Below are 14,201 nucleotides of genomic sequence, written 5' to 3' on the forward strand. Positions count from 1 at the left end.
CTGTACACTATCTTTACTTTTTTACCATCCGTCCTATCCAGAGTCCCATCACTCTGGTTTCCACCCACCTGCCAAGTTAGTTTAAAAGCTCCCCGACAGCTCTAACAAACCTGCCCTCAAGAATACTGGTCCCCCTCGGGTTCAGGTGCAACCCATCAATTTTGAATAGGTCATACCTTCCCCAGAAGAGACCCTAATTATCCAAGAACCTGAAGCCCTGCCCCCTGCACCAGCTTCTCAACCATACATTTATCTGCCTAATCATCCTGTTTCTACCCTCACTGGCACATCGCACAGGCAGAAATCAAGAAATTACTACCCTGGAGGTCCTGCTTCTCAGCTTTCTACCTAGCTCTCTAAATTCTCTTTTCAGGACCTCATTGCTTTTCCTTCCTATGTCATTGGTACCAATATGTACCAAGACATCTGGCTGCTCCCCCTCTGTCTTCAAAATGTTGTGGACACAATCTGAGACATCCCTGACCCTAGCACCTGGGAGGCAACATGCCATCCAGGTGTCCAGTTTACATCCACAGAATCTCCTGCTTGTTCTTCTCACTATCGAGTCCCCTATCACTACTGGTCTCTTCATCTCTCTCTTTCCTTTCTGCACCAGGGACCCATGGTCAGTGCCTGTAATCTGGTTGCTGTGGCATTCTTCCAGGAGGTCATCCCCCACAGAAGTATTCAAAGCGGTATACTTGTTTTTGAGGGGAATGGCCACAGGGGTGCTCTGCTCTAACTGCCTATTTCCATTTCTCCTAACAGCCACCCATTTATGTGCCTCCTGCAACTTCAGGAAGACAGACAGATGCCATCATTATCATCATCATCATACAACTCTGAAATTTTTCTTCTTCAGATCGCCATGAAATTAAGAAGGAAAAGAGTGGCAACATTATCATCAGCCTCCAAATCCCTCCTCCCTGCACAAAAAATGAACAAAAACAGATCTGGCACATTGACTCCCAAGTCCCTCCTCCTGCAGAAAGATACAAGGAAGATCGTCCGAAAAACACAGAATATAAAAAGCCTATAAGACTGAAAAAGAAGTCTAAAGTCCAAGTCCATTTCCAAATGCAGAAAACCTGGGTAACATGCTCCGGCCACAGTGGCAGACCCTTTCCCTCTATGTAGCAGAGTGATCCCACCAGCAGTAAAAAGGCAGGCAACCAGCGCTCACTTTCCACATTTGCCTTGATGTTTCAATCTCCTTTGTTGCTTTAATCGGCGAACAATGGAAACTTTAATTGGCAAAACGGAGTTGAACATTGGCTCGCGCCCTGCAGTCAGCAGGCAGCCTTCACGTCATAAGGTTCCTGCATGCTACATCTGCCTCCTAACATCCTCTTGGAGTATGCAGAGCGCTGAAACACCCAAAGAATCTCCAAACTGCAAATCACGGGTTCCAACAGTTCCAGAATCACATTCAAGACAGAAAACAAACGTAAAACACATAAGAAAAGTGAAATATATGGTTTCACAATCTATCCAGAACATGTCAACTGAAGGAGTGGTCTACACAGGTACCATCTATTGTGCTTCTTTGTATCTACTGTAAATGCCCACAAGAAAATAAATCTATAGATATGTACTTTGATAATAAATTTACTTTGAATTTTGAATTTATGCTTAGGTTGCAGTTCCTTCATTTGATTGGCCCAATCCATATTGATGACAGCCAGTTTGTGCTGCTGGCCTGGTGACCTTTTGTGATCCTTATTGGTTCCTAAATGGTTCCTCATTAGTCTCATCAATTTGCCCAGGTGATTGGAGAACAGCCCTTATTATGAGCTCACCAATCATAGGCAAACTTGTCTCTTCAACTACAAGCAAAAGTACTGCATGTAAAATTGAACCTTTTCAGAATTTAAGAAGAGTCTAGGAGATTTGGAAAAGAAGGAATACAGAGTAAAGGGAAAACTTTTTAAAAAAGGCTGGGGCAGTTTTAAATATACAATGTTGTCTCATCTGATGAAGTGTTAAAAAGATTCTTTGAAGGTGTTGCTTCAAGGATTAATATTAATCTTTTTTTTCTGGACAAAACATATGGCTATTTATTGAGGTTGTGGACCAACCTGTTGGGTTTGGGGCACTCTGCAGCCAGTGGTGGGTTTCTGTGATGGCACAGGGACCCAAGTATGAGATCCTGCGAGAACTTGGTCGAGGGAGTTATGGGGTCGTCTATGAAGCAGCGGCCAGGGCCGGAGGCAGAGTGGCCGTGAAAAAATTGCCATGTGACTCTCCTGAAAGCTCTGAGTTGGCCCTCCAGGAGTTCTGGGCTCTGAGCAGTGTGAGGAGAAGGCACTCAAATGTGATCTGGCTGGATGAGTGTATCCTGCAGAGGGGCCACACTGTCCAGGAGATGACCAGAGGCTCGTGGGAATCCGAGAGTCAGCTACGCCTCGTTGAGACGTGCCTGAAGGGCAAAAGCTGCCTCGACCCTCAGTCCTCCCACTGCCTGTGGTTTGTGATGGAGTTTTGTGATGGGGGGAACCTCAATCACTACCTTCTGGGTCGAGCTGCAGACTGCAGCCTGAATCTCAACTTCATGCAGCAACTGAGTGCGGCTGTGGCCTTCCTGCACACGAACGCCATCGTCCATCGAGACCTCAAGCCGGACAATGTCCTGGTCTCCTGCCATTCCACAGGACCTGTGCTTAAGGTGAGCCCTTCTACCAAAGTCCACTCACCTAATCTGTCTAAATCCCTCTGTAGACTCCCTGCTTCCCCTCCACCTATCTCCACTTCAAACAACTGTTTTAAAACTAAAGTGAGTGGGAATGAGAGAGAATCCTGGCTGGCATGAACAAGCTGGGCCGAAGGGCCTTTTTCTGTGCTCTGACTCTAATTATAAAACCTACATTTCTGTAGTCACAGTTCCAACCCCACCACAGCATACGATTTTAAAAAATGGTCATGTAGCTTCTCTGGAGGGAGAGTTAATGGCTCAGCACATCAGCCTCCTAGAATCAGAAATGGACTGGGTGAGCAAGTTCCTGGGTGTGAGTTAGTCATGGGTACTATCCTCTGTAGTATGCAAGACATCTTCAAGGAGCAGAGCCTCAGGAAGGCAGCATCCATCATTAAGAACCCCCACCACCCAGGACATCCCTCCATCTCATTGTTCACATCAGGAAAGCAGTACAGGAGCCTGAAGGCCTACACTCAGTGATTCAGGAACATCTTCTGATTGCTAAATGGACATTGAAGCCGTGAACACTACCTCCTTGCTTTTTTTTATTTGTTTTTGCACTGCTTATTTTAACTCAACTATTTAATAGACATATTTTACTGTAATTCAGTTTTTTTTCTATATCATATATCACATAGTACTGTTGCTGCAAAGTTAACAAATTTCACAACATATGCTGGTGACATTGAACCTGATTGTGATTCAAAGTGGTTTTGACACCCAGTCGCTGACAATGTAGGGAATGGAATTTGTCTCTACTTGATGGCTAGTCACCTGACCAGGTAGTTAGGTTTTGTGTTCTTGGACTGTGGAATGGGACTTCCATGCTGTTTTGATGTACACTCCCCCCCCCCCCCCCCCCCCCCAGTGCTTTGGACACCCAGCGCCTCAATGTTGCATGAAATTGAACCTGCTGACTTGATCAAAAACATCTGGACTTTTCTGTATAGTTATTTCTCCTATTGATTTCTTGAACTTGTGTAATCTGACCTACCCATCGGTATCATCTAGTATGGATCAAAGCTTCGTTATTAGGACAAGGTCTGATATGTCAAGTATTGATGTCAAATATAATTTGCTTCCCTTGTGTAAAGTGACTTGACCCCATGAAATTGGATCTGTATAAATTGTCCTCTTTAGTGTTCAAAATCCCCTTTTTGAAATTGAGCCTGCTGAGGATGTGGATGAGTACAACTCCCTTGTTCCCCATCAGAAGCATTAGGCCAGATGCTGTCATAAAATCTTGATTGTCAGTTCCTTGCATCATGTCTTTTCATTTCTATCCCTGCAGGGTTGAGAGCAACTCGTGGTGAAATTCTCACCAGTACAGTTAGATCACTACCACAGCTGACGGCCTATGTGTTCTGTATTATAAGACCATTAGATACAAGAGCAGAACTTGGTCATTTGGCCCATCTAGTCTGTTCCGCCATTTCATCATGGCTGATTCATTTCCCTTACAGCCCCAATCTCTTGCCTTATCCCCATTTTCCTTCATGCCCTGACTAATCAAGAATCTATCAACCCCTGCCTTTAAATATACCCAATGACTTGGACTCCAGAGCTCCCTGTGGCAAAGAATTCCACTAATTCACCACTCCGGCTAAAGAAATTCCTCCTAATCTCTGTTCTAAATAGACGACCCTCAATTCTGATTCTGAGGCTGTGTTCTCTAGTCTTGCGCTCCCCCACCATAGCAAACATTCTCTCCATGTCCACTCTCTTGAGGCCTTTAATATTCGATAGGTTTTAATGTGATTTCCCCCCCCCCCCATTCTTCTGAATTCCAGTGGGTATGGGACCAGAGCCATCAAACACTCCACATATGATAAGTCTTTCAATTTCAGAATTTTTGTGAACCTCCTTTGAACCCTCTCCAATGTTCATAAAACCATAAGATAATAGGAGCAGAATTAGACCATTTGGCCTATCGAGTCTGCTTTGCCATTTCATCATGGCTGATCCATTTTTCTTCTCAGTCACAATCTCCTGCCACCTCTCCCACCCCCCCCACCCACTGTATCCCTTCATGCCCAGACCAAACTAGAATCTATCAACCTCTGCCTTAAATATACATAAAGCTTAGCCTCCACAGCTGCCTGTGGCAACTAATTCCATCGATTCACCACTCTCTGGCTAAAGAAATTCCTCCCCATCTCCATTCTAAAAGGATGCCCTTCTATATTTGAGGCTGTGTCCTCTGGTCTTAGACTCTCCCACCGTAAGAAATATATTCCCCACATACACTCTATCAATGCCTTTCACCATTTGATAGGTTTCAAATAGGTCATCCCTCATTCTTCTGAATTCCAGTGAATACAAGCCTGGAGCCATGAAACGCTCTTCAAATAATGAGCGGTTTAATTCTGGACTCATTTTCATGAACTTCCTTTAAACCCACTCCAGTTTCAAAACAACCTTTCTAAGATGAGGGGCCCAAAATGCTCTCAATACTCCAAGTGAGGCCTCACCAGTGCTTTATAAAGTCTCAACATTACATCTTTGCTTTTATATTCTAGTTGTCTTAAAATGAATGCTAACATCACATTTGCTTTCCTCACCACAGACTTAACCTGCAAATTAACCTTTAAGGAATCTTGCACAAAGACCCTAAAGTCCCTTTGCATCTCAGTTTTTTTTTTGTATTTTCTCTCCATTTAGAAAATAAACAACCCTTTCATTTCTTCCACCAAGGTACATGACCATGCACTTCCCGACAGTGTATTCCATCTGCCACTTTTTTGCTCATTCTCTTAATCTGTCTATGTCCTTCTGTAGCTTCCCTATTTCCTCAAAACAACCTGCCCCTCCTCCTATCTTCATATCATCTGCATACTTTGCACCAAAGCCATCTATCTCATCATCCAGATCATTGACATAAAACGTAAAAAGAATTGGTACCAACAAAATGCTGTAGAACACCACTTGTGACCGGCAGCCAGGCAGAAACGGCTCCCTTTATTCCCACTTTTTGCCTCCTTCCAATCAGTCACTGCTTTCTCCATGTTAGGATCTTTCCCATAATACCATGTGCTTGTAGTTTGTTAAACAGCCTCGTGTGTGGCACCTTGTCAAGGGCCTTCTGAAAATCCAAGTACACATCAATCGATTCTCCTTTGTCTAGCCTGCTTGTTACTGCTTCAAAGAATTCCAACAGATTGGTCAGGCAAGATTTTCCCTTGAGGAAACCACGCTGACTATGACCTGTTTTATCATATGCCTCCAAGTACTCTGAAACCACATCCTTAATAAACGACTCCAATGTCTTCCCAACCACTGAGGTCAGATTAACTGGTCTATAATTTCCCTTCTGCTTCTCTTCCTTCTTGAAGAATGGAGTGACATTTGCAATTTTCCAGTCTTCTAGAACCATTCCAGAATCTAGTGATTCTTGAAAGATCGTTACTAATGCCTCCACAATCTCTTCAGCTACTTCTTTTAGAACCCTGATGTGTACACCATCTGGTCCAGGAGACTTGTCTCCCTTCAGCCTTCTGTTTCCCAAGAGCTTTCTCTCTCGCCATGGTAACTTCACACACTTCATGCCCCCTGACACCTGGAACTTCCACCATGTTGCTAGTGTCTTCCACAGTGAAGAATGGTGCAAAATACCTATTCAGTTCATTTGCCATTTCCTTGTCTCCCATTACTACCTCTCCAACTTCATTTGCCAGCAGTCTGATATCCACTCTCGCCTCTCTTTTTGGTTTTATGTTTCTGAAGAAACTTTCAGTATCCTCTTTAATATTATTGGCTAGCTTACTTTTGTGTTCCACCTTTACTTTAATTTTTTTTTTCTAGCTGCATTCTGTGGTATTTAAAAACTAACCCCCCCCCCCCCCCCCAAATCCTCTCACTTCCCACTAGTTTTCGCTCTAATATATGCCCTCTCTTTGACTTTTGTGTTGGCTTTAACTTCTCTTGTTAGCCACAGTTGTGTCATCTTTCTGTTAGAATACTACTTCCTCTTTGGGATGTATATACCCTGTGCCTTCCAAATTGCTTCCAGAAGTTCCAGCCGTTGCTGCTCTGCGTCATCTCTGCCAGTGCTTTTTTCCAATCAATTCTGGTCAATTCCTCTCTCAAGCTTCTGTAATTTCCTTTACTCCACTATAATACTGATACATGTTAACTTCTCAAATTTCAGGGTGAATTTGATCATATCATGATCTCTTCCCTGAAGGATTCTTTTATCTTAAGCTCTCTAATCAATTCTGATTCATTGCAAAACACCTAATCCAGTACAGCCTTCATGGGCTCAACCACAAGCTGCTCTGAAAAGCCATCTCGTAGGCATTCTAAAAATGCCCCTCATGGAATCCTGTACTAACCAGATTTTCCCAATCTATCTGCATACTGAAATCACCCATGATTATTGTAACATTGCCCTATTGGCACGCATATTCTATATCCTGTTGTAACTTGCAGACCACAACCTTACTACTGCTTGGGGGTCTGTATATAACTCCCATAAGGGTCTTTTTACCCTGGCTGTTCCTTAGCTATATCCACAACAAATCAACACCTTCTGATCTTGTGTCATCTTTTTCTAATGATTTGATTTCGTTTTTTACCAATAGAGCAACACTACCCCCTCTGCTTTCCTGCCTGTCCTTTTGATACAATGTGAATCCTTGGACATTAAGCTCCCAGCTATAATCTTCTTTCAGCCATGATTCAGTGATGCCTACAACATCATACATACCAATCTGTGACTGTTACAATTCATCGATCTTATTCCATATACAGTGTGCATTCAAATATTAATTACACTTTTATTCCTGTATTCATCTTTTTTGATTTTTGTCCCTTTTTACATTGCAACTCGTCCTGTTGACTGCAGCTTTGCCCAATCATCAGCCTCTCCTTGCGCGGAGTCTCACTGCACATTGCTTCTGTTTGTAAACCAACTACCTCATCTTCAGTGTATTCTTTCTAAGATGAGAGTACCAAAACTGCTCACAGTAGTCTAAGTGAGGTCTCACCAGAACCTTATAAAACATCAACATTACATCCTTGTCTTTATTGCTGTTTCTTATTGTATAGACTTGCTTACCTTTCTACATTTCTGATCTTAGGAGTGTCTTAAAGATTGTGCTGTTCTGTCAGAGTTAAGTACCATGGGCTTCTCTGGGTCCTTTCCAAAAGACTGTTTGCTTACTTCTGATTATTCTTGATACAGAAGCAATAATAATTTGTTAAACTTTGCAGCCTGTCCAGAGACTTCCCAAAGTTATGGTCTCTTCAAATACTATAAATGCAGTAAGACTGTGTGTGTTTTTTTTTTCTCTCTCTCCATGGAAAATAATGCAAAAATAATAGTTTCTAAGCATTGAAGTTTTCTTGCTTTTAAAAACATGTAAAACTTTCCAGAAAGAATAATTTAATCTGTATCTTTATCTACTTGCCTAGTTTTGTATCATAAGCAAGATGGGATATGTTGTGCTGAATCCCGTAATTCAGATTTATGAATACAATGAATTGCAGTTAATTGGAACACATCGGGACCAGTACATTTTGCCCCAATTAAGCAGCTGTCCCACTTACCAAAAGAATACAATGAGTAACAAATTACATAGTTAAATGAACTACAGAACAAATTAGAATGCTACTGCAATTCTATAAAATTTTAATTCCTAAGATTTATCAACAGTGAAATTCATCTGCTTCATGTTCTTTTGCCTGTAAGCAATCAAAATCAACACTGACTCCTAGTGCAGATAACGCACTGCATTCATATACTGAAGCTGACAAGTACATCCCCTACATCTTCATTTTCACTTTAATTTTCAAGGTGATGGTCAATACACTCAAATTTTTTGTCGTTTCTAACATTGAAGTAGTGAAATAGATTCATTTTCACTCCCAGCCCTTTCTATTCTGAATTGTCTTACTGCTTATTTTTCACCAACTCTCAGTGACAAAAATTGCTGCTGTTTGAACACAAACAGACAACTGGCACTATTTTAAAGCTGTTCCTCAAAGCACGGTGTTGTGTCTGACAGCCACGCAAGTTCATGTGAATGACCCAACTAAGCAGCGAAGCGTCCCAAATAAACAAACAGAATCCCAGGTATTTTATGAATTAGCTTTTGTTCTTGAAGAGTTGTCCCAAATCAGCTGCCCTGATTAACCGATGGCCCAATTAACTGGAGTACCCGATATATTGAAGATCATTCGATGGTCCTTGCTGTTCTGTAGTTAGGCCCACCAACTTAAAAATTACTAGTTTATTACTTCTGTTCACATGTCTCCAATTCATATTCCTGTTTCCTGTTAAAAAGATTTGTTAGACAATAGGTGCAGGAGTAGGCCATTCGGCCCTTTGAGCCAGCACCACCATTCACTGTGATCATGGCTGATCATCCACAATCAGTATCCAGTTCCTGCCTTATCCCAAAAACCTTTGATTCCGCTATCTTTAAGAGCTTTATCCATCTCTTTCTTGAAAGCATCCAGAGACTTGGCCTCCACTGCCTTCTGGGGCAGAGCATTCCACATATCCACCATTCTCTGGGTGGAAAAAGTTTTTCCTCAACTCAGTTCTAAATAGCCTACCCCTTATTCTTAAACTGTGGCCTCTGGTTCTGTACTCGCCCATCAGTGGGAACATGCTTCCTGCCTCCAGCGTGTCCAATCCCTTAATAATCTTGTGTTTCAATCAGATCCCCTCTCAGCCTTCTAAGTTCCAGTGTATACAAGCCCAGTCGCTCCAATCTTTCAACATATGACAGTCCCACCATCCCGGGAATTAACCTTGTGAACCTACGCTGCACTCCCTCAATAGCAAGAATGTCCTTCCTCAATTTTGAAGACCAAAACTGCGCACAATATTCCAGGTGTGGTCTCACCAGGGCCCTGTACTGCTGCAGAAGGATCTCTTTGCTCTTATACTCAATTCCCCTTGTTATGAAGGCCAGCATGCCATTAGCTTTCTTCACTGCCTGCTGCACCTGCATGCTTGCTTTCAGTGACTGATGTACAAGAACACCAGATCTCATTGTGCTTGACTGATGTACAAGAACACCTAGATCTCGTTGTACTTGACTGATGTACAAGAACACTTAGATCTTGTAAAGATCAGGTTTATTTGTCACATGTATATCAAAGCATACAGTGAAGTGCATTGTTTACTCAAGCAACCAACACAGTTCAAGAACATGTTGGCGCAACCCATAAAAGTTGCCACACTTCTGACGCCGACATCATATACCCACAACACACTAACCCTAACCTGTACATGTTTGAAATGTGGGATGAAACCTGAGTAGCCAAAGGAAAACCATGTGGTCATGAGACAGTACACACTCCTTACAGACAGTGGTTGGTCACTGACATTATAATAGTGTTACAGTAATTGTTACACTACTGTAAGCTACCCACTCCTGTTGTTTGTCCTGTGGATCTGATCTGGATGCCTCTACTTTCTGACCATTGCTTGCCTTTTGATTTGTTTCAAAAGGAGGCTGTTAATGACAGTTGTAAAATCAGCTCAGCCATAAGTGTGCTTAAAGTGGAGGTTGATAGGTTCTTAATTAGCAAGGACACTATGAGGTGAAGGTGGGAGAATGGGATTGAGAGGGAAAATAAATCAGCCCAGTGGAGACTCGATAGGCCAAATGGCCTCATTCTGCTCCTATGTTTTATGGTCATAATCTCACTCCAGTGCTTGGGCAATCCCTCAGGATTGACTCCATTTGCTTCCACTCCAGTCCTCTGGATCCTGAGGTGAATGGAGTGGGAATTTTGGACTCTGAGCATGGGACAAGAGATAACAGATGAAGTGGGTGGGTAATGTTGCGAGATGGCGTACTCCAGCTTGCACAGTGTTTTGTGTGCTCCTGATGAATAGCTTTGACATTCTTAACACTGTCCTCCTCCACTTGGCATGATCATGGGCCAGGAGTTAATAGAGTTCTTTTATTTCTTCCTGCTTTAAGTGTATCTTTGAACTTTTTCTACTGTCTATCTAATCTCTTCCCATCTTTGTTGGAGTTTAGAAGAATGAAGGGGGTGAAACCTACTGAATATTGAAAGACCTATATAGAGTGCGTATGGAGAGGATGTTTCTTATAGTGGGGAAATCTAGGACCAGAGGGCACAGTCACCGAATAGAAGGATGTCCCTTTAGAACTGAGGTGAGGAAGAACTTCTTTAGCCAAAGGGTAGTGAATCTGTGGAATTTATTGCCACAGATGGCAGTGCAGTCTAAGTCATTGGGTATACTTAAAGTGTAGTTTGATAGATTCTTGACTGGGGAGAAGGCAAGAGAATGGGGTTGAGAAAGAAAATGAATCAGCCATGATGGAATAGCAGAGCAGACTCAATGAGCTGAATGGCCTAATTTTGCTCCTGTGTCTCATGGTCTTGTGGTTTTGTAAAGCAGTCTGGAAAATATCCCTGGGAGTCTGGTGGCAGAGATGTGAATGACGTGACCACTTGAATGCTACCAGTTGAAGTCTTGCACCAATTGTATTACAGACTTGTGTTCCATATCTTTAGGAAAGACATTGATTTTAAAGGTGCCACTTAATATATTTCTTGGAGAGTTAAGGGAATGGGTAGGATAGTAGAATGGGTTTCATATTGCAACAGTTTCTGTGGAGATTGCCATGACCCATTTATCTTTATATTCCCTTTAAGGACTTCCCAAAATATTTAAAGCAAAAAACTATTCTTGACTCTATGCTTTGTAGCAAATGTGGCTGTCAGTTTGCATATAGCCAACTCCAGCAGCAGTATGATGGCTAGAATCTGTTCCACTCATTTTTTTATTTGGATAAACATTGCCTCGAACACTGAGTGAACATTAATCTTGTGTCCAAGTGGATAGCTGCTCAGTTTAACACGCCTGAAAGATGGTGCCTGTAACAATGCAGCAGCAACACACATCAAAGTTGCTGGTGAACGCAGCAGTCAGTTCTGCGCTAAAGGCTTGGTCTAGATCTCAGCTGGAACTGGATTTGCAACCTATTTCAAAAGCCTGCTTTCTCAATGGAGCCATTACTGATGCCATCAACTGAGGAAGGGCATGAGCAAAAACTAACTTTTGTTTTTGTACAAATACACTTTCTATGTGCTGTCATCCTTGAACATTTCAAAGCCCCGTATTACTTCACCGGTGGGCCTGAGAATTCCTGTCGTCTTTGTGGAGCATTTTACTTTCAGGTTCCATTAAACGAGACATAAATTTTCCAATTTTCACCATTAGTGGAGCTCAATATTCCAATATTCATTAATAGAATTCCAATGTTTGTAGGGCAGTTATTTACTTTCAAGTTCCAATAAATCAGATTGTTTTTGGAGCACAGATGTTGTATTGACATTTTGACCTACTCTAAAATCAACACATCCCTCCCACATAGCCCTCCATTTTTCTTTCATCCATGTCCTTGCATATTATATAGTATATAAGAATCTCGTGAATGTCCCTAGTGTATTTAGCAACAGTAATCTTCAAGTGGGTGTTCAAAGGCTGGACACGAACTAATGAGACCTTCTCCGTGTTTCAGGTGGCTGACTTTGGCTTGAGTAAGAAGTGCCAAAGCAAAGGGAGCATGAGCCGGTGGCAAGTGTCTGCAGCCTGTGGCACTGACTTCTACATGGCCCCAGAACTCTGGGAGGGACACTATTCGAACAAGGTGGACATCTTTGCCCTTGGGATCACCTTCTGGGCCATGCTGGAGAGAATCACTTTCAGAGACACAGAATCCAAGAAGGAACTGCTTGGTGAGTTTTGGAAAAAGGGATTGAGTTGTGGCAGACCTTTGCAGAATTACCCTTCAGTGTCTGCAAGGAGTCAGTGAGGTTGTTCATGTAGAGGAAGAGTGAAATTTAAAAAACTAATACAACCTCGCATTTGAATGCACAGATATGGAACTTTGCAGTCAGGACCAAGCCCTTCAACCCATGATACTATGCAAAACCAATTTTAACTAGTAATTAAACAATTATCTAAACTAATCCTTTCTACCTACGTGATGTTTGTATCGTGTGCATGTCTAAGCCTCCTAAAAGTCTCTCTTGTTTCTCGCTCCACTATCACCCCTAGCAGTGCATTTCAGACCATATCCTGTATTTAAAAAAAAATAAGTAACTTGCCCACACGTTGCCTTTGAACTTGCCCTCTCTTACCTTAAATGCATGCCCTCAATATTAGACACGCAATCTTGAGAGAAAGATGCTAGTTGTCTGTCTCAGAATCAAAGTTTTATTGTCACTATCTTATATGATATGAAATGTGTTTAGTGGCAGCAGTGGAATGCAATAACAAATTATTATAAATTACAAAATAATGCAAAAACAGTAAGTGTTCATGGACATTTCAGAAATCTGATGGTGGAGGTGAAGAAGCTGTTCCTGAATCATTGAATGTGGGTCTTCAGGCTCCTGTACCTCTTCCCTGATGGTAGTGATGTTCTGGAAGATGAGGGTCCTTATTGATGGATGCTGCTGCCTTGAGGTATCACCTTTTCAAGGTGCCCTTGATGGTAGAAGGTTGGAGCTGGCTGAATCTGCAATCCTGTGCATCTTCTTGCAATCCTGTGCATTAGAGCCTCCTTACCAGGCAACCGGTCGGAATGCTCTCCACCATGCATCTGTAGAAACTTTCTGGAGTCTTTGGTGACATACCAATCTCCTCAAACTCCTAATGAAGAATAGCCAGTGGTGTGCTTATGATTACATCATCTGTTGGGCCCAGGATAGATACTCTGTGATGTTGATACCCAGGAACTTGAAGCTACTCGCCCTTTCCACTGCTGATCCCTCAGTGATGACTGGTGTGTGTTCTCCCGACTTCCTGTTCCTGAAGTCCACAATTAGTTCCTTGGTCTTGCTGACACTGAATGCAAGTTTGTTGTTGCTGATCTATTCCTTGTATGCGCCTCATAGTCATCTGATAGATTGCCAACAATAGTGGTGACATCTGTGAATTTATAAATGGTGTCTTAGCTGTGCTCAGCCATGCATACTTGCATCAGTCTCCCCTCAGGCTCAGCTGCTGCAAAGAAAACAGCCTAAATTAGTCCAATCTCTCCTTTATGCCCCCTAATCCAGACAACATCCTGGTCACCTCTTAAACACCCTCTCCTATGCCTCCACATCCTTCCTGTAATAGATGATTATAATTAAATTCAATACTCCAGGAGCAGCCTAGGAGTTTTATAAAGCTGCAACATCGCCTCCTGACTCTTGAACTCAGTGTGTTGACAAATAAAGCCAAGCATGCAGTATAACTCCTTTATCACCACATCAACCTGGGTAGCCACTTACAGGGACCACTTGCAATCACTCTGTATTCAATGTGTCAATATTCATGAATGGAATTCAACCTAGAAAGTAATGCATGGGAAGGTTTTGACTTCTGGGTCATTCTGTCAACGGTAGAATGGCGATGAGCTCTTTTCACTGCCTTTCCTGTTTTTTTTTGACAATTTGATGCCTTTGGAATAGATTTGCAGCAGTCTATTTTCTCCTTGGCCTTGGGGCCCCACATGACTAGGTT

At 42.4% G+C, this 14,201-nt stretch overlaps 1 pseudogene; it reads left to right on the plus strand.

The window, feature by feature from the left end:
• Positions 1-2,122: 2,122 nt before the first annotated feature.
• Positions 2,123-14,201, plus strand: part of LOC140211018 (serine/threonine-protein kinase PDIK1L pseudogene) — a 38,159-nt pseudogene continuing 26,080 nt past the window's right edge.

Source organism: Mobula birostris, chromosome 2 (genome assembly GCF_030028105.1).
Source record: "Mobula birostris isolate sMobBir1 chromosome 2, sMobBir1.hap1, whole genome shotgun sequence".
NCBI classification, from domain to species: Eukaryota; Metazoa; Chordata; class Chondrichthyes; order Myliobatiformes; family Myliobatidae; genus Mobula; species Mobula birostris.